This window comes from Loxodonta africana, chromosome X (assembly GCF_030014295.1).
Source record: "Loxodonta africana isolate mLoxAfr1 chromosome X, mLoxAfr1.hap2, whole genome shotgun sequence".
In the NCBI taxonomy this organism is placed as follows: Eukaryota; Metazoa; Chordata; class Mammalia; order Proboscidea; family Elephantidae; genus Loxodonta; species Loxodonta africana.
The window spans coordinates 96,353,585-96,377,099 of NC_087369.1; positions in this window are offsets into that span (position 1 = coordinate 96,353,585).

A 23,515-nucleotide genomic window follows, 5' to 3' on the forward strand; every position below is an offset into this window, starting at 1 on the left:
GCCTTCTCTTGCCTCTTGCCTTGCCTTGCCTTGCCTCTTTCCTTGCCTTGCCTTGCCTCTTTCCTTGCCTTGGCTTTTGTCTTGCCTTGCCTTGCTTTGCCTTTGCCTTGCCTTGCTTCTTGACTTGCCTTGCCTTTCTTCTTGACTTGCCTTGCCTTGCCTCTTGCCTTGCCTCGCCTCTTGCCTTGCCTTGCCTTGCCTCTTGCCTTGCCTTGCCTTCCCTCTTAATGTGCATTGCCGTGCCTGTTGCGTTGCCTTGCCTTGCCTTTTGCCTTGCCTTGCCTTTTCCCTTGCCTTGCCTTGCTTTGCCTTTTGCCTTGCCTTGCCTTTCCTTTTGCCTTCCCATGACTTGCCTCTTGTCTTGCCTTGCCTCTTGCCTCTTGCCTTGCCATGCCTTGCTCTTCCCTTGCCTTGCCTTGCCTTGACTCTTGCCTTGCCTTGCCTCTTGGCTTGCCTTGCCTTGCCTTACAGTACCTCTTGCCTTGCCTAGCCTTGCTCTTGCCTGCCTTGCCTTGCCTTGCCTTGCCTTGCCTTTTTCTTCCTTTCCCGCTTGCCTTGCCTTCTCTTGCCTTTTGCCTTGCCTTGACTTGCCTTGCCGTTTGCCTTGCCTTGCCTTGCCTTTTGCCTTGCCTTGCCTTGCCTCTTGCCTTGCCTTCCTTGCCTTCCCTCTTGCCTTGTCTTGCCTTGCCTCTTGCCTTCCTTGCCTTTTACACTGCCTTGCTTTGCCTTGCCTTTTGCCTTGCCTTGCTTTTCCTTTTGCCTTTCTTTGCCTTGCTTTCACTTTTGAATTTCCTTGCCTTGCCTCTTGCCTTGCCTTGCCTCTTGCCTTGCCTTGCCTCTTGCCTTGCATTGCCTTGCCTCTTGTCTTGCCTTGCCTTGCCTTGCTTGCCTTGCCTTGCCTTGCCTCTTGCCTTGCCTCTTGCCCTGCCTTGCCTTGCCTTGCCTCTTGCCTTGCCTTGCCTTGCCTCTTGCCTTGCCTTCCTTGCCTTTAGCATTGCCTTGCTTTGCCTTGCCTTGCCTTGCCTCTTGCCTTGCCTCTTGCCCTGCCTTGCCTTGCCTCTTGCCTTGCCTTGTCTTGCCTTGCCTCTTTCCTTGCCTTCCTTGCCTTTAGCATTGCCTTGCTTTGCCTTGCCTTTTGCCTTGCCTTGCCTGGCCTTTTGCCTTGCCTTGCCTCTTGCCTTGCCTTCCCTCTTGCCTTGCCTTGCATAACCTCTTGCCCTGCCTTGCCTCTAGCCTTGCCTTGCCTTGCCTCTTGCCTTGCCTTACGTAGCCTCTTGCCCTGCCTTACCTCTTACCTTGCCTTGCCGTCCCTCTTGCATTGTATTGCCTTGCCTTGCCTCTTGCCTTGCCTTGCCTTGCCTCTTGCCTTGCTTGCCTCTTACCTTTCCTTGCCTTGTCTCTTGCCTTGCCTTGCCTCTTGCCTTGCGTAACCTCTTGCCTTGTGTAGCCTTGCCTCTTGCCCTGCCTTGCCTTGCCTTGCCTCTTGACTTGCCTTGCCTTGCCTCTTGCCTCTTGCCTTGCCTTGCCTCTTGCCTTGCCTCGCCTCTTGCCTGGCCTTTCCTTTCCTCTTGCCCTGCCTTGCTTGCCTCTTGCCTTCACTTGCCTTGCCTCTTACCTTTCCTTGCCTTGCCTCTTGCCTTCCCTTCCCTCTTGCCTTGCCTTGCATAACCTCTTGCCCTGCCTTGCCTCTAGCCTTGCCTTGCCTTGCCTCTTGCCTTGCCTTACGTAGCCTCTTGCCCTGCCTTACCTCTTACCTTGCCTTGCCGTCCCTCTTGCATTGTATTGCCTTGCCTTGCCTCTTGCCTTGCCTTGCCTTGCGTCTTGCCTTCCCTTGCTTTGCCTTTGCCTTGCCTTGCCTTGCTTCTTGACTTGCCTTGCCTTGCCTCTTGCCTTGCCTTGCCTTGGCTCTTGCCTTGGCTTGCCTCGCCACTTACCTTGGCTTGCCTCGCCTCTTGACTTGGCTTGCCTCACCTCTTGCCTTTCCTTGCCTTTTGCCTTGCCTAGCCTTACCTTGCCTTGCCTTGCGTCTTGCCCTGCCTTGCCTTGCTTCTTGCCTTGCCTTGCCTTGCTTTTTGCATTGCATTGCCATGCCTTGCCTTTTGCCTTGCCTTGCCTTTCTTTTGCCTTGCCTTCCCTTACCTTTTGCCTTGCCTTGCCTTGCCTTACCTCTCGCCCTGCCTCTTGCCTTGCCTCCTGCCTTGCCTCATGCCTTGCCTCTTGCCCTGCCTTGCCTTGCCTTGGCTCTTGCCTTGCCTTGCCTTGCCTCTTGCCTTGCCTCTTGCCTTGCCTTGCCTTGCCTCTTGTTTTCCCTTCCCTTTATTCTTCCCTTGCCTTGCATTGCCTCTTGCTGGCCTTGCCTTGCCTTGCCTCTTGCCTTCTCTTGCCTCTTGCCTTGCCTTGCCTTGCCTCTTTCCTTGCCTTGCCTTGCCTCTTTCCTTGCCTTGGCTTTTGTCTTGCCTTGCCTTGCTTTGCCTTTGCCTTGCCTTGCTTCTTGACTTGCCTTGCCTTTCTTCTTGACTTGCCTTGCCTTGCCTCTTGCCTTGCCTCGCCTCTTGCCTTGCCTTGCCTTGCCTCTTGCCTTGCCTTGCCTTGCCTTGCCTTGCCTTACCTCTTCCCTTGCCTCTTGCCTTGCCTCCTGCCTTGCCTCATGCCTTGCCTCTTGCCCTGCCTTGCCTTGCCTTGCCTCTTGCCTTGCCTTGTCTTGCCTTGCCTCTTTCCTTGCCTTCCTTGCCTTTAGCATTGCCTTGCTTTGCCTTGCCTTTTGCCTTGCCTTGCCTGGCCTTTTGCCTTGCCTTGCCTCTTGCCTTGCCTTGCCTTGCCTTGCCTCTTGCCTTGCCTTGCCTTGCCTCTTGCCTTGCGTTGCCTCTTGCCTTGCCTTCCTTGCCTTTTACACTGCCTTGCTTTTCCTTCCCTTTTGCCTTGTCTTGCCTTGCCTTTTGCCTTGCCTTGCCTTGGCTTTTGCCTTGCCTTGCCTTGCCTTGCCTCTTTCCTTGCCTCTTGCCTTGCCTCTTTCTCTGCCTTGCCTTGCCTTGCCTCTTTCCTTGCCTTGCCTTGCCTCTTTCCTTGCCTTGGCTTTTGTCTTGCCTTGCCTTGCTTTGCCTTTGCCTTGCCTTGCTTCTTGACTTGCCTTGCCTTTCTTCTTGACTTGCCTTGCCTTGCCTCTTGCCTTGCCTCGCCTCTTGCCTTGCCTTGCCTTGCCTCTTGCCTTGCCTTGCCTTCCCTCTTAATGTGCATTGCCGTGCCTGTTGCGTTGCCTTGCCTTGCCTTTTGCCTTGCCTTGCCTTTTCCCTTGCCTTGCCTTGCTTTGCCTTTTGCCTTGCCTTGCCTTTCCTTTTGCCTTCCCATGACTTGCCTCTTGCCTCTTGCCTTGCCATGCCTTGCTCTTCCCTTGCCTTGCCTTGCCTTGACTCTTGCCTTGCCTTGCCTCTTGGCTTGCCTTGCCTTGCCTTACAGTACCTCTTGCCTTGCCTAGCCTTGCTCTTGCCTGCCTTGCCTTGCCTTGCCTTGCCTTGCCTTTTTCTTCCTTTCCCGCTTGCCTTGCCTTCTCTTGCCTTTTGCCTTGCCTTGACTTGCCTTGCCGTTTGCCTTGCCTTGCCTTGCCTTTTGCCTTGCCTTGCCTTGCCTCTTGCCTTGCCTTCCTTGCCTTCCCTCTTGCCTTGTCTTGCCTTGCCTCTTGCCTTCCTTGCCTTTTACACTGCCTTGCTTTGCCTTGCCTTTTGCCTTGCCTTGCTTTTCCTTTTGCCTTTCTTTGCCTTGCTTTCACTTTTGAATTTCCTTGCCTTGCCTCTTGCCTTGCCTTGCCTCTTGCCTTGCATTGCCTTGCCTCTTGCCTTACATTGCCTTGCCTCTTGTCTTGCCTTGCCTTGCCTCTTGCCTTGCCTTGTCTTGCCTTGCCTCTTTCCTTGCCTTCCTTGCCTTTAGCATTGCCTTGCTTTGCCTTGCCTTTTGCCTTGCCTTGCCTGGCCTTTTGCCTTGCCTTGCCTCTTGCCTTGCCTTGCCTTGCCTTGCCTCTTGCCTTGCCTTGCCTTGCCTCTTGCCTTGCGTTGCCTCTTGCCTTGCCTTCCTTGCCTTTTACACTGCCTTGCTTTTCCTTCCCTTTTGCCTTGTCTTGCCTTGCCTTTTGCCTTGCCTTGCCTTGGCTTTTGCCTTGCCTTGCCTTGCCTTGCCTCTTTCCTTGCCTCTTGCCTTGCCTCTTTCTCTGCCTTGCCTTGCCTTGCCTCTTGCCTTGCCTTGCCTTGCCTTGCCTCTTGCCTTGCCTTGTCTTGCGTCTTGCCTTCCCTTGCCTTGCCTTCTCTTGCGTCTTGCCTTCCCTTGCCTTGCCTCTTGCCTTCCCTTGATTTGCCTCTTGTCCTTCCTTGGCTCTTGTCTCTTGCCTTGCATTGCCTTGCCTCGTGCCTTGCATTGCCTTGCGTCTTGCCTTCCCTTGCCTTGCCTCTTGCCTAACTTTGCTTTGCCTCTTGTCCTGCCTTGACTCTTGTCTCTTGCCTTGCTTTGCCTTGCCTCTTGCCTTGCCTTGCCTTCCCTTGCTTGGAATCTGGCCTTGCCTTGCCTTCCCTTGCTTGGACTCTGGCCTTGCCTTGCCTTTTACTTCCTTTCCCTCTTGCCTTGCCTTCTCTTGCCTTTTGCCTTGCCTTGTCTCTTGCCTTCCCTTGATTTGCCTCTTGCCTTACCTGTGCTTGCCTTTTGCATTGCCTTGACTTGCCATGCCTTTTGCCGTACCTTGCCTTGCCTCTTGCCTTGCCTTGCCTTGCCTTGCCTTGCCTTACCTTCCCTCTTGCATTACATTGGCTTGCCTCTTGCCTTCCTTCCCTTGCCTCTTGCTTTGCTTGGCAGTTGCCTTCCCTTGCCTTGCCTCTTGCCTAACTTTGCTTTGCCTCTTGTCCTGCCTTGACTCTTGTCCCTTGCCTTGCCTTGCCTCTTGTCTTGCCTTGCCTTGTCTTTTGCCTTGCCTTGCCTTGCCTTGCCTTTCCTTGCCATTTTCCTTGCATTGCCTTGCCTTGCCTTTTCCCTTGCCTTGCCTTTTCCCTTGCCTTGCCTTTTGCTTTGCCTTGCCTTGCCTTTTGCCTTGCCTTGCTTCTTCCCTTGCTTTGCCTTGCCTCTTGCCTTGCCTCTTGACTTGCCTTGTCTTTTCCCTTTCCTTGCCTTGCTTTGTCTTTTGCCTTGCCTTGCCTTTCCTTTTGCCTTGCCTTCCCTTGCATTTTGCCTTCCCTCTTGCATTGCATTGCCTTGCCTCTTGCCTTCTCTTGCCTTGCCTTCCCTTGACTCTTGCCTTGCTTTGCCTTGCCTCTTTCCTTACCTTGCCTTGCCTCTTGCCTTGTCTTGCCGTGCCTCTTGCCTTGCCTTGCCTCTTTCCTTGCCATGACTTGCCTCTTGCCTTGCCTTGCCTTCCCTCTTGCATTGCATTGCCTTCCTTGTCTTTTGCCTTGCTTTGCCTTGCCTTGCCTCTTTCCTTGCCTCTTGCCTTGCCTCTTTCTCTGCCTTGCCTTGCCTTGCCTCTTGCCTTGCCTTGCCTTGCCTCTTGCCTTGCCTTGTCTTGCGTCTTGCCTTCCCTTGCCTTGCCTTCTCTTGCGTCTTGCCTTCCCTTGCCTTGCCTCTTGCCTTCCCTTGATTTGCCTCTTGTCCTTCCTTGGCTCTGGTCTCTTGCCTTGCATTGCCTTGCCTCGTGCCTTGCATTGCCTTGCGTCTTGCCTTCCCTTGCCTTGCCTCTTGCCTAACTTTGCTTTGCCTCTTGTCCTGCCTTGACTCTTGTCTCTTGCCTTGCTTTGCCTTGCCTCTTGCCTTGCCTTGCCTTCCCTTGCTTGGAATCTGGCCTTGCCTTGCCTTCCCTTGCTTGGACTCTGGCCTTGCCTTGCCTTTTACTTCCTTTCCCTCTTGCCTTGCCTTCTCTTGCCTTTTGCCTTGCCTTGTCTCTTGCCTTCCCTTGATTTGCCTCTTGCCTTACCTGTGCTTGCCTTTTGCATTGCCTTGACTTGCCATGCCTTTTGCCGTACCTTGCCTTGCCTCTTGCCTTGCCTTCCTTGCCTTCCCTCTTGCCTTGTCTTGCCTTGCCTCTTGCCTTCCTTGCCTTTTACACTGCCTTGCTTTGCCTTGCCTTTTGCCTTGCCTTGCTTTTCCTTTTGCCTTTCTTTGCCTTGCTTTCACTTTTGAATTTCCTTGCCTTGCCTCTTGCCTTGCCTTGCCTCTTGCCTTGCATTGCCTTGCCTCTTGCCTTGCATTGCCTTGCCTCTTGTCTTGCCTTGCCTTGCCTCTTGCCTTGCCTTGTCTTGCCTTGCCTCTTTCCTTGCCTTCCTTGCCTTTAGCATTGCCTTGCTTTGCCTTGCCTTTTGCCTTGCCTTGCCTGGCCTTTTGCCTTGCCTTGCCTCTTGCCTTGCCTTGCCTTGCCTTGCCTCTTGCCTTGCCTTGCCTTGCCTCTTGCCTTGCGTTGCCTCTTGCCTTGCCTTCCTTGCCTTTTACACTGCCTTGCTTTTCCTTCCCTTTTGCCTTGTCTTGCCTTGCCTTTTGCCTTGCCTTGCCTTGGCTTTTGCCTTGCCTTGCCTTGCCTTGCCTCTTTCCTTGCCTCTTGCCTTGCCTCTTTCTCTGCCTTGCCTTGCCTTGCCTCTTGCCTTGCCTTGTCTTGCGTCTTGCCTTCCCTTGCCTTGCCTTCTCTTGCGTCTTGCCTTCCCTTGCCTTGCCTCTTGCCTTCCCTTGATTTGCCTCTTGTCCTTCCTTGGCTCTTGTCTCTTGCCTTGCATTGCCTTGCCTCTTGCCTTGCATTGCCTTGCCTCTTGCCTTCCCTTGCCTTGCCTCTTGCCTAACTTTGCTTTGCCTCTTGTCCTGCCTTGACTCTTGTCTCTTGCCTTGCTTTGCCTTGCCTCTTGCCTTGCCTTGCCTTCCCTTGCTTGGAATCTGGCCTTGCCTTGCCTTCCCTTGCTTGGACTCTGGCCTTGCCTTGCCTTTTACTTCCTTTCCCTCTTGCCTTGCCTTCTCTTGCCTTTTGCCTTGCCTTGTCTCTTGCCTTCCCTTGATTTGCCTCTTGCCTTACCTGTGCTTGCCTTTTGCATTGCCTTGACTTGCCATGCCTTTTGCCGTACCTTGCCTTGCCTCTTGCCTTGCCTTGCCTTGCCTTGCCTTACCTTCCCTCTTGCATTACATTGGCTTGCCTCTTGCCTTCCTTCCCTTGCCTCTTGCTTTGCTTGGCAGTTGCCTTCCCTTGCCTTGCCTCTTGCCTAACTTTGCTTTGCCTCTTGTCCTGCCTTGACTCTTGTCCCTTGCCTTGCCTTGCCTTTTGCCTTGCCTTGCCTTGTCTTTTGCCTTGCCTTGCCTTGCCTTGCCTTTCCTTGCCATTTTCCTTGCATTGCCTTGCCTTGCCTTTTCCCTTGCCTTGCCTTTTCCCTTGCCTTGCCTTTTCCCTTGCCTTGCCTTTTGCTTTGCCTTGCCTTGCCTTTTGCCTTGCCTTGCCTCTTCCCTTGCTTTGCCTTGCCTCTTGCCTTGCCTCTTGACTTGCCTTGTCTTTTCCCTTTCCTTGCCTTGCTTTGTCTTTTGCCTTGCCTTGCCTTTCCTTTTGCCTTGCCTTCCCTTGCATTTTGCCTTCCCTCTTGCATTGCATTGCCTTGCCTCTTGCCTTCTCTTGCCTTGCCTTCCCTTGACTCTTGCCTTGCCTTGCCTTGCCTCTTTCCTTACCTTGCCTTGCCTCTTGCCTTGTCTTGCCGTGCCTCTTGCCTTGCCTTGCCTCTTTCCTTGCCATGACTTGCCTCTTGCCTTGCCTTGCCTTCCCTCTTGCATTGCATTGCCTTCCTTGTCTTTTGCCTTGCTTTGCCTTGCCTTGCCTCTTTCCTTGCCTTTCCTTTTGCCTTCCCTTGCCTTGCTTTGACTTTTGAATTACCTTGCCTTGCCTTGCCTGTTGCCTTGCCTTGCCTGGCCTTGCCTGTTGCCTTGTCTTGCGTTGCCTTGCCTCTTGCCTTGCATTGCCCTGCTTCTTGCCTTGCCTTGCCTTGCCTTTTCACTTGTCTTGCCTTGCCTTTTCACTTGCCTTGCCTTGCCTTTTGCTTTGCCTTGCCTTGCCTTTCCTTTTGCCTTCCTTGCTTTCCCTTTTGGCTTGCCTTGCCTCTTGCCTCTTGCGTTGCCTTGCCTTGCCTTGCCTCTTGCGTTGCCTTGCCTCTTGCCTGGCCTTTCCTTTCCTCTTGCCCTGCCTTGCTTGCCTCTTGCCTCGCTTTGCTATGCCTCTTGCCTTGCCTTGCCTTGGCTCTTGCTTTGCCTTGCTTTGCCTCGCTTTGCCTCTTGTCTTGCCTCGCCTTGCCTTTTGCATTGCCTTTACTTGCCATGCCTTTTGCCGTGCCTTGCCTTGCCTTGCCTCTTGCCTTGCCTTGCCTCTTGCATTTCCTTGCTTTGCATGTTGCCTTGCCTTGCCTTGCCTCTTGCCTTACCTTGCTTTACCTCTTGACTTGCCTTTCCTTGCCTTTTGTCTTGCCTTGCTTTGCCTTGCCTTTTTCCTTGCCTTTCCTTGCCTTGCTTTTTGCCTTGCCTTGCCGTGCCCTTTGCCTTGCCTTGCCTTGCCTTTCTTTGCCTTGCCTTGCCTTGCCTCTTGCCTTGCTTTGCCTTGCCTTGCCTTGCCTCTTGCCTTGCTTGCATTACCTCTTGCCTTGCCTTGCCTGGCTCTTGCGTTGCCTCTTGCCTTTCTTGCCTTGCCTCTTCCCTTGCCTTCCCTTGCCTTGCCTCTTGCCTTGCCTTGCCTCTTGCCTAACCTTGCTTTGCCTCTTGTCCTGCCTTGCCTGTTGCCTCTTTCCTTTTCTTGCCTTGCCTAGCCTCATGCCTTGCCTCTTGCCTTGCCTTGCTTGCCTCTTGCATTGGCTTGGCTTGCCTCTTACCTTTCCTTGCCTTGTCTCTTGCCTTGCCTTGCCTCTTGCCTTACCTTGCCTCTTGCCTTGCCTTGCCTCTTGCCTGGCCTTTCCTTGCCTCTTGCCCTGTCTTGCTTGCCTCTTGCCTCCGCCTGCCTTGCCTCTTACCTTTCCTTGCCTTGCCTCTTGCCTTCCCTTCCCTCTTGCCTTGCCTTGCATAACCTCTTGCCCTGCCTTGCCTCTAGCCTTCCCTTGCCTTGCCTCTTGCCTTCCCTTAATTTGCCTCTTGTCCTTCCTTGGCTCTTGTCTCTTGCCTTGCATTGCCTTGCCTCTTGCCTTGCATTGCCTTGCCTCTTGCCTTGTCTTGCCTTGCCTCTTGCCTAACTCAGCTTTGCCTCTTGTCCTGCCTTGACTCTTGTCTCTTGCCTTGCGTTGCCTTGCCTCTTGCCTTGCCTTCCCTTCCCTTGCTTTGAATCTGGCCTTGCCTTGCCTTTTACTTCCATTCCCTCTTGTCTTGCCTTCTCTTGCCTTTTGCCTTGCCTTGCCTCTTGCCTTCCCTTGATTTCCCTCTTGCCTTACCTGTGCTTGCCGTTTTCACTGCCTTTACTTGCCATGGCTTTTGCCTTGCCTTGCCTTGCCTTACCTTCCCTCTTGCATTACATTGCCTTGCCTCTTGCCTTCCTTACCTTGCCTCTTGCTTTGCCTTGCCTTGCCTCTTGCTTTGCCTTGCCAGTTGTCTTCCCTTGCCTTTTGCCTTGCCTTTTGCCTTGCCTTGCCTCTTGGCTTCCCTTGCCTTTTGCTTTGCCTTGCCTTGCCTTTTGCCTTGCCTTGCCTCTTCCCTTGCCTTGCCTCTTCCCTTGCTTTGCCTTGCCTCTTGCCTTGCCTCTTGACTTGCCTTCCCTTGCCTTTTCCCTTTCCTTGCCTTGCTTTGTCTTTTGCCTTGCCTTGCCTTTTGCCTTGCCTTGCCTTTCCTTGCCTTTTGCCTTCCCTCTTGCATTGCATTGCCTTTCCTCTTGCCCTCCTTGCATTGCCTCTTGCCTTGTCTTGCCTTGCCTTCCCTTGACTCTTGCCTTGCCTTGCCTTGCCTTGCCTCTTTCCTTACCTTGCTTGCCTCTTGCCTTTTCTTGCCGTGCCTCTTGCCTTGCCTTGCCATGCCTCTTGCCTTGCCTTGCCTTCCCTCTTGCATTGCATTGCCTTGCCTCTTGCCTTGCCTTCCTTGTCTTTTGCATTGCCTTGCTTTGCCTTGCCTTGCCTTTCCTTGCCTTTCCTTTTGCCTTCCCTTGCCTTGCTTTGACTTTTGAATTACCTTGCCTTGCCTTGCCTGTTGCCTTGCCTTGCGTGTTGTCTTGCCTTTCCTTGCCCTGCTTCTTGCCTTGGCTTGCCTCTTGCCTTGCCTTGCCTTACCTCTTCACTTGCCTTGCTTATCTTTTCACTTGCCTTGCCTTGCCTTTTCCCTTGCCTTGCCTTTTGCTTTGCCTTGCCTTGCCTTTTGCCTTGCCTTGCCTCTTCCCTTGCTTTGCCTTGCCTCTTGACTTGCCTTGCCTTGCCTTTTCCCTTTCCTTGCCTTGCTTTGTCTTTTGCCTTGCCTTGTCTTTTGCCTTGCCTTGCCTTTTACCTTGCCTTTCCTTGCCTTTTGCCTTCCCTCTTGCATTGCATTGCCTTTCCTCTTGCCTTCCTTGCATTGCCTCTTGCCTTGTCTTGCCTTGCCTTCCCTTGACTCTTGCCTTGCCTTGCCTTGCCTCTTTCCTTACCTTGCTTGCCTCTTGCCTTTTCTTGCCGTGCGTCTTGCCTTGCCTTGCCTTGCCTCTTGCCTTGTCTTGCCTTCCCTCTTGCATTGCATTGCCTTGCCTCTTGCCTTGCCTTCCTTGTCTTTTGCATTGCCTTGCTTTGCCTTGCCTTGCCTTTCCTTGCCTTTCCTTTTGCCTTCCCTTGCCTTGCTTTGACTTTTGAATTACCTTGCCTTGCCTTGCCTGTTGCCTTGCCTTGCGTGTTGTCTTGCCTTTCCTTGCCCTGCTTCTTGCCTTGGCTTGCCTCTTGCCTTGCCTTGCCTTACCTCTTCACTTGCCTTGCTTACCTTTTCACTTGCCTTGCCTTGCCTTTTGCCTTGCCTTGCCTTTTGCCTTGCCTTGCCTTGCCTGTTTCCATGCCTTGCTTTCCCTTTTGGCTTGTCTTGCCTCTTGCCTCTTGCTTTGCCTTGCCTTGCCTTGCCTCTTGCCTTGCCTTGCCTCTTGCCTGGCCTTTCCTTGCCTCTTGCCCGGCCTTGCTTGCCTCTTGCCTTCGCTTGCCTAGCCTCTTACCTTTCCTTGCCTTGCCTCTTGCCTTCCCTTCCCTTGCCTCTTGCCTTGCTATGCCTCTTGCCTTGCCTAGCCTTGCCTTTTGCATTGCCTTTACTTGCCATGCCTTTTGCAGTGCCTTGCCTTTTCTTGCCTCTTGCCTTGCCTTGCTTTGCCTCTTGCCTTGCCTTTTGCCTTGCGTTGCTTTGCCTTGCCATTTTCCTTGCCTTTCCTTGCCTTGCTTTTTGCCTTGCCTTGCCGTGCCTTTTGCCTTGCCTTGCCTTGCTTTGCCTTGCCATTTTCCTTGCCTTTCCTTGCCTTGCTTTTTGCCTTGCCTTGCCGTGCCTTTTGCCTTGCCTTGCTTTGCCTTGCCTTGCCTTGCATCTTGCCTTGCTTGCATTACCTCTTGCCTTGCCTTGCCTGGCTCTTGCGTTGCCTCTTGCCTTTCTTGCCTTGCCTCTTCCCTTGCCTTGCCTTGTCTCTTGCATTGCCTTGCCTTGTCTCTTGCATTGCCTTGCCTCTTGCCTAACCTTGCTTTGCCTCTTGTTCTGCCTTGCCTCTTGCCTCTTTCCTTTTCTTGCCTTGCCTAGCCTCATGCCTTGCCTCTTGCCTTGCCTTGCTTGCCTCTTGCATTGGCTTGGCTTGCCTCTTACCTTTCCTTGCCTTGTCTCTTGCCTTGCCTTGCCTCTTGCCTTGCGTAGCCTCTTGCCTTGTGTAGCCTTGCCTTGCCTCTTGCCTTGCCTTGCTTTACCTCTTGCCTTACCTCGCCTTGCCTTTTGCCTTGCCTTGACTTGCCATGCCTTTTGCCTTGCCTTGCCTTCCCTCTTGCCTTGCCTTGCGTAGCCTCTTGCCCTGCCTTACCTCTAGCCTTGCCTTGCCTTGCCTCTTGCCTTGCCTTACGTAGCCTCTTGCCCTGCCTTACCTCTGACGTTTCCTTGCCTTCCCTCTTCCATTGAATTGCCTTGCTTCTTGCCTTGCCTTGCCTTGCGTCTTGCCTTCCCTTGCCTTGCCTTTGCCTTGCCTTGCCTTGCTTCTTGACTTGCCTTGCCTTGCCTCTTGCCTTGCCTTGCCTTGGCTCTTGCCTTGACTTGCCTTGCCTCTTGCCTTGCCTTGCCTTGGCTCTTGCCTTGGCTTGCCTCGTCTCTTACCTTGGCTTGCCTCGTCTCTTACCTTGGCTTGCCTCGCCTCTTGACTTGGCTTGCCTCACCTCTTGCCTTTCCTTGCCTTTTGCCTTGCCTAGCCTTGCCTTGCCTTGCCTTGCGTCTTGCCCTGCCTTGCCTTGCTTCATGCCTTGCCTTGCCTTGCTTTTTGCATTGCATTGCCATGCCTTGCCTTTTGCCTTGCCTTGCCTTGCCTTTCTTTTGCCTTGCGTTCCCTTACCTTTTGCCTTGACTTGCCATGCCTTTTGCCTTGCCTTGCCTTGCTTTGACTTTTGAATTCCCTTGCCTTGCCTTGCCTTGCCTTGCCTTGCTTCTTTCCTTGCCTTGCCTTGCCTCTTCCCTTGCCTTGCCTTGACTCTTGCCTTCCCTTGACTCTTGCCTTGCCTTGCCTTGCCTCTTGCCTTGTCTTGCCTTCCCTCTTGCATTGCATTGCCTTGCCTCTTGCCTTGCCTTCCTTGTCTTTTGCATTGCCTTGCTTTGCCTTGCCTTGCCTTTCCTTGCCTTTCCTTTTGCCTTCCCTTGCCTTGCTTTGACTTTTGAATTACCTTGCCTTGCCTTGCCTGTTGCCTTGCCTTGCGTGTTGTCTTGCCTTTCCTTGCCCTGCTTCTTGCCTTGGCTTGCCTCTTGCCTTGCCTTGCCTTACCTCTTCACTTGCCTTGCTTACCTTTTCACTTGCCTTGCCTTGCCTTTTGCCTTGCCTTGCCTTTTGCCTTGCCTTGCCTTGCCTGTTTCCATGCCTTGCTTTCCCTTTTGGCTTGCCTTGCCTCTTGCCTCTTGCTTTGCCTTGCCTTGCCTTGCCTCTTGCCTTGCCTTGCCTCTTGCCTGGCCTTTCCTTGCCTCTTGCCCGGCCTTGCTTGCCTCTTGCCTTCGCTTGCCTAGCCTCTTACCTTTCCTTGCCTTGCCTCTTGCCTTCCCTTCCCTTGCCTCTTGCCTTGCTATGCCTCTTGCCTTGCCTAGCCTTGCCTTTTGCATTGCCTTTACTTGCCATGCCTTTTGCAGTGCCTTGCCTTTTCTTGCCTCTTGCCTTGCCTTGCTTTGCCTCTTGCCTTGCCTTTTGCCTTGCGTTGCTTTGCCTTGCCATTTTCCTTGCCTTTCCTTGCCTTGCTTTTTGCCTTGCCTTGCCGTGCCTTTTGCCTTGCCTTGCCTTGCTTTGCCTTGCCATTTTCCTTGCCTTTCCTTGCCTTGCTTTTTGCCTTGCCTTGCCGTGCCTTTTGCCTTGCCTTGCTTTGCCTTGCCTTGCCTTGCATCTTGCCTTGCTTGCATTACCTCTTGCCTTGCCTTGCCTGGCTCTTGCGTTGCCTCTTGCCTTTCTTGCCTTGCCTCTTCCCTTGCCTTGCCTTGTCTCTTGCATTGCCTTGCCTTGTCTCTTGCATTGCCTTGCCTCTTGCCTAACCTTGCTTTGCCTCTTGTTCTGCCTTGCCTCTTGCCTCTTTCCTTTTCTTGCCTTGCCTAGCCTCATGCCTTGCCTCTTGCCTTGCCTTGCTTGCCTCTTGCATTGGCTTGGCTTGCCTCTTACCTTTCCTTGCCTTGTCTCTTGCCTTGCCTTGCCTCTTGCCTTGCGTAGCCTCTTGCCTTGTGTAGCCTTGCCTTGCCTCTTGCCTTGCCTTGCTTTACCTCTTGCCTTACCTCGCCTTGCCTTTTGCCTTGCCTTGACTTGCCATGCCTTTTGCCTTGCCTTGCCTTCCCTCTTGCCTTGCCTTGCGTAGCCTCTTGCCCTGCCTTACCTCTAGCCTTGCCTTGCCTTGCCTCTTGCCTTGCCTTACGTAGCCTCTTGCCCTGCCTTACCTCTGACGTTTCCTTGCCTTCCCTCTTCCATTGAATTGCCTTGCTTCTTGCCTTCCCTTGCCTTGCCTTTGCCTTGCCTTGCCTTGCTTCTTGACTTGCCTTGCCTTGCCTCTTGCCTTGCCTTGCCTTGGCTCTTGCCTTGACTTGCCTTGCCTCTTGCCTTGCCTTGCCTTGGCTCTTGCCTTGGCTTGCCTCGTCTCTTACCTTGGCTTGCCTCGTCTCTTACCTTGGCTTGCCTCGCCTCTTGACTTGGCTTGCCTCACCTCTTGCCTTTCCTTGCCTTTTGCCTTGCCTAGCCTTACCTTGCCTTGCCTTGCGTCTTGCCCTGCCTTGCCTTGCTTCATGCCTTGCCTTGCCTTGCTTTTTGCATTGCATTGCCATGCCTTGCCTTTTGCCTTGCCTTGCCTTGCCTTTCTTTTGCCTTGCGTTCCCTTACCTTTTGCCTTGACTTGCCATGCCTTTTGCCTTGCCTTGCCTTGCTTTGACTTTTGAATTCCCTTGCCTTGCCTTGCCTTGCCTTGCCTTGCTTCTTTCCTTGCCTTGCCTTGCCTCTTCCCTTGCCTTGCCTTGACTCTTGCCTTCCCTTGCCTAGCCTCATGCCTTGCCTCTTGCCTTCCTTACCTTCCTCTTGCTTTGCCTTGTCTTGCCTCTTCCCTTTTCTTGCCTGTTGCCTTTGCTTGCCTTGCCTCTTGCCTTGCCTTGCCTTGTGTTGCCTCTTGCCTTGCCTTGCCTCTTGCCTTGCCTTTCTTGCCTTTTGCCTTGCATTACCTCTTGCGTTGCCTTCCCTCTTGCCCTGCCTTGCATTGCCTCTTGCCTTGCATTGCCTTGCCTCTTGCCTTGCCTTGTCTTGCGTCTTGCCTTCCCTTGCCTTGTCTCTTGCCTTCCCTTAATTTGCCTCTTGTCCTTCCTTGGCTCTTGTCTCTTGCCTTGCATTGCCTTGCCTCTTGCCTTGCATTGCCTTGCCTCTTGCCTTGTCTTGCCTTGCCTCTTGCCTAACTCTGCTTTGCCTCTTGTCCTGCCTTGACTCTTGTCTCTTGCCTTGCGTTGCCTTGCCTCTTGCCTTGCCTTCCCTTCCCTTGCTTTGAATCTGGCCTTGCCTTGCCTTTTACTTCCATTCCCTCTTGTCTTGCCTTCTCTTGCCTTTTGCCTTGCCTTGCCTCTTGCCTTCCCTTGATTTCCCTCTTGCCTTACCTGTGCTTGCCGTTTCCACTGCCTTTACTTCCCATGCCTTTTGCCTTGCCTTGCCTCTTGCCTTGCCTTGCCTTGCCTTACCGTCCCTCTTGCATTACATTGCCTTGCCTCTTGCGTTCCTTACCTTGCCTCTTGCTTTGCCTTGCCTTGCCTCTTGCTTTGCCTTGCCAGTTGCCTTCCCTTGCCTTTTGCCTTGCCTTGCCTTGCCTTTTGCCTTGCCTTTTGCTTTGCCTTGCCTTGCCTTGCCTTTTGCCTTGCCTTGCCTCTTCCCTTGCTTTGCCTTGCCTCTTGACTTGCCTTGCCTTAACTTTTCCCTTTCCTTGCCTTGCTTTGTCTTTTGCCTTTCCTTGCCTTTTGCCTTCCCTCTTGCATTGCATTGCCTTGCCTCTTGCCTTCCTTGCATTGCCTCTTGCCTTGTCTTGCCTTGCCTTGCCTCTTTCCTTGCCTCTTTCCTTACCTTGCTTGCCTCTTGCCTTTTCTTGCCGTGCCTCTTGCCTTGCCTTGCCATGCCTCTTGCCTTGCCTTGCCTTCCCTCTTGCATTGCCTTGCCTTGCCTCTTGCCTTGCCTTCCTTGTCTTTTGCATTGCATTGCCATGCGTTGCCTTTTGCCTTGCCTTGCCTTTCTTTTGCCTTGCGTTCCCTTACCTTTTGCCTTGCCTTGCCTTGCCTTGCCTCTTGCCTTGCCTTGCCTTCACTCTTGCCTTGCCTTGCCTTGCCTCTTGCCTTGCCTCTTGCCTTGCCTTGCCTTGCCTCGCCTTGCCTCTTGCCTGGCCTTGCCTTGCCTCTTGCCTTGCCTTGCTTGCCTCTTGTCTTGGCTTGCCTTGCCTCTTCCCTTCCCTTGCCTTGCCTCTTGGTTGCGTTGCCTTGCCTCTTGCCTTGCCTTACTATGCCTCTTGCCTTGCCTTGCCTTGCCTTTTGATTTGCATTGTTATGCCTCTTGCCTTTTGCATTGCCTTGACTTGCCATGCCTTTTGCCTTGACTTGCCTTGCCTTGCCTCTTGCCTTGCCTTGCGTTGCCTTGCATCTTGACTTGCCTTCCTTGCCTATTACACTCCCTTGCTTTGCCTTGCCTTTTGTCTCGCCTTGCTGGCCTCTTGCCTTGCCTTGCCTTGCCTTGCCTCTTGCCTGGCCTTGCCTTTTGCCTTGCCTTGCCTTGCCTCTTGGCTTGCCTTGCCTTGCCTTTTGCCCTGCCTTGCTTGCCTTTTCCCTTGCCTTGCCTTGCTTTGCCTCTTGCCTTGCCTTGCCTCTTGCCTTGCCTTGCCTCTTGCCTTGCCCTGCTATGCCTCTTGCCCTGCCTTGCCTTGGCTCTTGCTTTGCCTCTTGCCCTGCCTCGTCTTGCTTTTTGCATTGCCTTCACTTGCCATGCCTTTTGCCTTGCCTTGCCTGTTGCCCTGCCTTGCCTTGCCTTCCCTCTTACCTTGCCTTGCCTTGCCGCTTACCTAGGCTTGCCTCGCCTCTTGCCTTGCTTTACCTCGCTTCTTGCCTTGCCTTGCCTTCCCTCTTGCCTTGCCTTTCCTTGCCTCTTGCCTTATCTTGCCTTGCCTCTTGATTTCCCTTCCCTTTTTTCTTGCCTTGCCTTTCTTTTCCTCTTGCCTGGCCTTGCCTTGCCTCTTACCTTGCCTTGCTTGCCTCTTGCATTGACTTGGCTTGCCTCTTACCTTTCCTTGCCTGGCCAATTGCCCTGCCTTGCCTCTTGCCTTGCGTAGCCTGGCCTGTTGCTTTGAGTAGCCTTGCCTCTTGCCTTGCCTCGCCTCGCCTTGCCTTGCCTCTTGCCTGGCCTTGCCTTGCCTCTTGCCTTGCTTTTCTTGCCTGTTGCCTTGGCTTGCCTTGCCTCTTACCTTTCCTTTTCCTTGCCTCTTGCCTTGCTTTGCCTCTTGCCTTGCCTTTGCTTGCCTTTTGTCTTGCCTTGCTTTGTCTTGCCTTTTTCTTTGCCTTTCCTTGCCTTGCTTTTTGCCTTGCCTTGCCTTCCCTTGAATTTTGCCTTGCTTGCATTACCTCTTGCCTTGTCTTGCCTGATTCTTGCCTTGCTTCTTGCCTTTCTTGCCTTGCCTTTTCCCTTGCCTTCCCTTACCTTGCCTTGCCTCTTGCCTTGCCTTGCCTCTTGCCTTGCCTTGCCTCTTGCCTAACCTTGCTTTGCCTCTTGTCCTGCCTTGCCTCTTGCCTCTTTCCTTTTCTTGCCTTGCCTAGCCTCATGCCTTGCCTCTTGCCTTGCCTTGCTTGCCTCTTGCATTGGCTTGGCTTGCCTCTTACCTTTCCTTGCCTTGTCTCTTGCCTTGCCTTGCCTCTTGCCTTGCTTGCCTGTTGCCTTGTGTAGCCTTGCCTCTTGCCTTGCCTTGCCTCTTGCCTTGCCTTGCTTTGCCTCTTGCCTTACCTCGCCTTGCCTTTTGCATTGCCTTGACTTGCCATGCCTTTTGCCTTGCCTTGCCTTGCCTTCCCTCTTGCCTTGCCTTGCGTAGCCTCTTGCCCTGCCTTGCCTCTCGCCTTGCCTTGCCTTGCCTCTTGCCTTGCCTTGCTTGCCTCTTGCATTGGCTTGGCTTGCCTCTTACCTTTCCTTGCCTTGCCTTGCCTCTTGCCTTGCCTTGCCTCTTGCCTTGTGTAGCCTTGCCTCTTGCCTTGCCTTGCCTCTTCCCTTCCCTTGCTTTGCCTCTTGCCTTACTTGTGCTTGCCTTTTGCATTGCCTTTACTTTCCATGCCTTTTTGCCTTGCCTTCCGTTGCCTCTTGCCTTGCCTTGCCTTACCTTCCCTCTTGCATTACATTGCCTTGCCTCTTGCCTTCCTTACCTTGCCTCTTGCTTTGCCTTGCCTTGCCTCTTGCTTTGCCTTGCCAGTTGCCTTCCCTTGCCTATCGCCTTGCCTTGCCTTTCCTTTTGCCTTGCCTTGCCTTTTCCCTTGCCTTGCCTTGCTTTGCCTTTTCCCTTGCCTTGCCTTTTGCCTTGCCTTGCCTTGCCTTTTGCCTTGCCTTGCCTTGCCTTGCCTTGCCTCTTGCCTTGTCTTGTCTTGCGTCTTGCCTTCCCTTGCCTTGCCTCTTGCCTAACTTTGCTTTGCCTCTTGTCCTGCCTTGACTCTTGTCTCTTGCCTTGCGTTGCCCTGCCTCTTGCCTTGCCTTCCCTTCCCTTGCTTGGAATTTGGCCTTGCCTTGCCTTTTACTTCCTTTCCCTCTTGTCTTGCCTTCTCTTGCCTTTTGCCTTGCCTTGCCTCTTCCCTTCCCTTGATTTGCCTCTTGCCTTACCTGTGCTTACCTTTTGCATTACCTTTACTTGCCATGCCTTTTGCCTTGCCTTGCTTCTTGCCTTGCCTTGCCTTGCCTTACCTTTCCTCTTGCATTACATTGGCTTGCCTCTTGCCTTCCTTACCTTGCCTCTTGCTTTGCCTTGCCTTGCCTTGCCTGTTGCTTTGCCTTGACAGTTGCCTTCCCTTACCTTTCGTTTTTCCTTGCCTTTCGTTTTGCCTTGCCTTGCCTTGCCTTGCCTTGGCTCTTGCTTTGCCTTGCTTTTCCTCGCTTTGCCTCTTGCCTTGCCTCGCCTTGCCTTTTGCATTGCCTTTACTTGCCATGCCTTTTGCCGTGCCTTGCCTTGCCTTCCGTCTTTCCTTGCCTTGCCTTGCCTCTTGCCTTGCCTTGCCTCTTGCCTTGCCTTGCTTTGACTCTTGCCTTGCCTTGCTTTGCCTTGCCTTGCTTTGACTCTTGCCTTGCCTTGCTTTGCCTTGCCTTTTCCCTTGCCTTTCCTTGCCTTGCTTTTTGCCTTGCCTTGCCTTGCCTTGCTTTTCCTTGCCTTGCCTTGCCTTTTGCCTTGCCTTTTTTTTCCTTTTGGCTTGCCTTGCCTCTTGCCTCTTGCCTCTTGTCTTCCCTTGCCTTGCCTCTTGCATGGCCTTGCGTTGCCTCTTGCCTTTCTTGCCTTGCCTTGCCTCTTCCCTTGCCTTGCCTCTTGCCTTGCCTTGCCTCTTGCCTAACCTTGCTTTGCATCTTGTCCTGCCTTGCCTCTTGCCTATTTCCTTGCCTTGCCTCTTGCCTTGCCTTGCCTTGCCTCTTGCCTTGCCTCTTGCCTTTCTTGCCTTGCCTCTTGCCTGGCTTTGCCTTGCCTTGCCTCTTGCCTTGCCTTGCTTGCCTCTTGCCTTGGCTTACCTTGCCTCTTACCTTTCCTTGCCTTGCCTCTTGCCTTCCCTTGATTTGCCTCTTGCCTTACCTGTGCTTGCCTTTTGCATTGCCTTTACTTGCCATGCCTTTTACCGTGCCTTGTCATGCCTTGCCTCTTGCCTTCCCTTGCCTTGCCTCTTGCCTTGCCTTGCCTTGCCTCTTGCCTTCCCTTGATTTGCCTCTTGCCTTACCTGTGCTTGTCTTTTGCATTGCCTTTACTTGCCATGCCTTTTGCCTTGCCTTGCCTTGCCTCTTGCCTTGCCTTGCCTGGCCTTACCTTCCCTCTTGCATTACATTGCCTTGCCTCTTGCCTTCCGTACCTTGCCTCTTGCTTTGCCTTGCCTTGCCTTGCCTGTTGCTTTGCCTTGCCAGTTGCCTTCCCTTGCCTTTCGTTTTTCCTTGCCTTTCGTTTTGCCTTGCCTTGCCTTGCCTTGCCTTGCCTTGCCTTGCATTGCCTTGCCTTGCCTTGCCTTGCCTTGCCTTGCCTTGCCTTGCCTTGCCTTGCCTTGCCTTGCCTTGCCTTGCCTTGGCTCTTGCTTTGCCTTTCTTTTCCTCCCTTTGCCTCTTGCCTTGCCTCGCCTTGCCTTTTGCATTGCCTTTACTTGCCATGGCTTTTGCCGTGCCTTGCCTTGCCTTCCGTCTTGCCTTGCCTTGCCTTGCCTCTTGCCTTGCCTCTTGCCTTGCCTTGCCTCTTGCCTTGCCTTCCCTCTTGCCGTTCCTTGCCTTGCATTTTGCCTTGCCTTGCCTCTTCCCTTGCCTTGCTTTGACTCTTGCCTTGCCTTGCTTTGCCTTGCCTTTTCCCTTGCTTTTTCTTGCCTTGCTTTTTGCCTCGCCTTGCCGTGCCTTTTGCCTTGCCTTGCCTTGCTTTGCCTTGCCTTGCCTTGCCTTGCCTTTTGCCTTGCCTTGCTTTCCCTTTTGGCTTGCCTTGCCTCTTGCCTCTTGTCTTGCCTTGCCTTGCCTCTTGCATGGCCTTGCGTTGCCTCTTGCCTTTCTTGCCTTGCCTCTTCCCTTGCCTTGCCTCTTGCCTTGCCTTGCCTCTTGCCTTTGCTTGCCTCTTGCCTAACCTTGCTTTGCCTCTTGTCCTGCCTTGCCTCTTGCCTATTTCCTTGCCTTGCCTCTTGCCTATTTCCTTGCCTTGCCTCTTGCCTTGCCTTGCCTTGCCTCTTGCCTTGCCTCTTGCCTTGCCTCTTGCCTTTCTTGCCTTGCCTCTTGCCTGGCTTTGCCTTGCCTTGCCTTGCTTGCCTCTTGCCTTGGCTTGCCTTGCCTCTTACCTTTCCTTGCCTTGCCTCTTGCCTTCCCTTGCCTTGCCTCTTGCCTTGCCTTGCTTTGCCTCTTGCCTTCCCTTGATTTGCCTCTTGCCTTACCTGTGCTTGCCTTTTGCATTGCCTTTACTTGCCACGCCTTTTGCCTTGCCTTGCCTCTTGCTTTCCCTTGCCTAGCCTTGCCTTGACTCCTGCCTTCCCTTGCCTAGCCTCATGCCTTTCCTTTGCCTCCTTACCTTGCCTCTTGCTTTTCCTTGCCTTGCCTCTTCCCTTACCTTGCCTGTTGCCTTGCCTTGCCTTGCCTTGCCTCTTGCCTTGCCTTGACTTTTTCCTTGCCTTTTTCCTTGCCTTGCCTTGTCTTGCCTCTTGCCTTGCCTTGCCTCTTGCCTTGCCTTGCCTTGCCTTGCCTTGCCTTGTGTCCTGCCTTGCCTCTTTCCTTGCGTTGCCCTCCCTTTTCTTGCCTTTTCCTTTTCTTGCCTTGCCTCTTGCCTTGCCTTGCCTCTTTCCTTTCCTTGCCTTGCCTCTTGCCTTGCCTTGCCTCTTTCCTTACCTTGCCTTGCCTCTTGCCCTGTCTTGCCGTGCCTCTTGCCTTGCCTTGCCTCTTGCCTTGCCTTGCCTCTTGCCTTGCCTTACCTCTTGCCTTGCCTTCCCTCTTGCATTGCATTGCCTTGCTTCTTGCGTTGCCTTCCTTGTCTTTTGCATTGCCTTGCCTTTTGCCTTGCCTTGCCTTTCCTTTTGCCTTCCCTTGCCTTGCTTTGACTTTTGAATTACCTTGCCTCTTCCCTTCCCTTCCCTTGCCTCTTGCCTTGCCTTCCCTCTTGCATTGCATTGCCTTGCCTCTTGCCTTGCCTTCCTTGTCTTTTGCATTGCCTTGCCTTTCCTTTTGCCTTCCCTTGCCTTGCTTTGACTTTTGAATTACCTTGCCTTGCCTTGCCTGTTTCCTTGCCTTGCCTTGACTTGCCTCTTCCCTTGCTTTGCCTTGACTCTTGCCTTCCCTTGCCTAGCCTCATGCCTTGCCTCTTGCCTTGCCTTGACTCTTGTCTTCCCTTGCCTAGCCTCATGCCTTGCCTCTTGCCTTGCCTTGCCTGTTACCTTGCCTTGCCTTGCCTTGCTTTGCCTTTTTCTTTTCCTTTCCTTTCCTTTTGCCTTTCCTTGCCTTTCCTTTTGCCTTGCCTTGCCTTGCCTTTTGCCTTGCCTTGCCTTGCCTCTGCCCTTGCCCTGCCTGTTGCCTTGCCTTCCCTTGCCTCTTGCCTTGCCTTGCCTTCCCTTGACTCTTGCCTTCCCTTGCCTAGCCTCATGCCTTGCCTCTTGCCTCCTTACCTTGCCTCTTTCTTTGCCTTGCCTTGCCTCTTCCCTTACCCTGCCTGTTGCCTTGCCTTGCCTTGCCTTGCCTCTTGCCTTGCCTTGCCTCTTTCCTTTCCTTTCCTTGCCTTGCCTTGCCTCTTGCCTTGCCTTGCCTCTTGCCTTACCTTGCCTTGCCTTGCCCTGTGCCCTGCCTTGCCTCTTGCTTTGCGTGCCCTCCCTTGTCTTGCCTTTTCATTTCCTTGCCTTGCCTCTTGCCTTGTCTTGCTGTGCCTCTTGCCTTGCCTCTTTCCTTTCCTTGCCTTGCCTCTTGCCTTGCTTTGCCTTGCCTCTTTCCTTTCCTTGCCTTGCCTCTTGCCTTGCCTTGCCTTGCGTCTTGCGTTGCCTTGCCTTCCCTCTTGCATTGCATTGCCTTGCTTTGCTTTGCCTTTTGCCTTGCTTTGCCTTTCCTTTTGCCTTCCCTTACCTTGCTTTGACTTTTCAATTACCTTGCCTCTTCCCTTGCCTTGCCTTGCCACTTGCCTTGCCTTGCCTTGCCTCTTGCCTTGCCTTCCCTCTTGCATTGCATTGCCTTGCCTCTTGCCTTGCCTTCCTTGTCTTGTGCATTGCCTTGCCTTTCCTTTTGCCTTCCCTTGCCTTGCTTTGACTTTTGAATTACCTTGCCTTGCCTTGCCTGTTGCCTTGCCTTGCCTTGCCTGTTGCCTTGCCTTGCCTCTTCTCTTGCCTTGCCTTGACTCTTCTCTTCCCTTGCCTAGCCTCATGCCTTGCCTCTTGCCTTGCCTTGCCTGTTACCTTGCCTTGCCTTGCCTTGTCTTGCTTTGCCTTCCCTTGCCTCTTGCCTTGCCTTGCCTCTTGCTTACCTTGCCTTGTATCTTGCCTTGTCTTGCCGTTCCTCTTGCCTTGCCTTGCCTCTTTCCTTGCCTTGCCTTGCCTTGCCTTGCCTTGCCTTGCCTCGCCTCGCCTCGCCTCTTGGCTTCCCTTGTCTTGACTCTTGCCTTCCCTTGCCTAGGCTCATGCCTTGCCTCTTGCCTTCCTTACCTTGCTTCTTGCTTTGCCTTGCCTTGCTCCTTGCCTTGCCTTGCCTGTTGCCTTTCCTTGCCTTGCCTGTTGACTTGCCTTGCCTTGCCTTGCCTCTTGCCTTACCTTGCCTTGCCTCTTGCCTCTTGCCTTGTCTTGCTGTGCCTCCTGCCTTGCCTTGCCTCTTTAGTTGCCTTGCTTTGAGTCTTGCTTTCCCTTGCCTAGCCTCATCCCTTGCCTCTTGCCCTCCTTACCTTGCCTCTTGCTTTGCCTTGCCTTGCCTCTTCCCTTACCTTGCCTTGCCTGTTGCCTTGCCTTGCCTTATCTCTTGCCTTCCCTTGCCTTGCCGCTTGCCTTCCCGCTTGCCTTGCCTTGCTTTGCCTCTTGCCTTCCTTTTCCTTGCCTCTTGCCTTGCCTTGCCTCTTGCCTTGCCTTGCCTCTTGCCTTGCCTTGCCTTGCCTCTTCCCTTGCCTTGCCTCTTGCCGTGCCTTGCCTCTTGCCTAACCGTGCTTTGCCTCTTGTCCTGCCTTGCCTCTTGCCTATTTCCTTGCCTTTCCTCTTGCCTTGCCTTGCCTTGCCT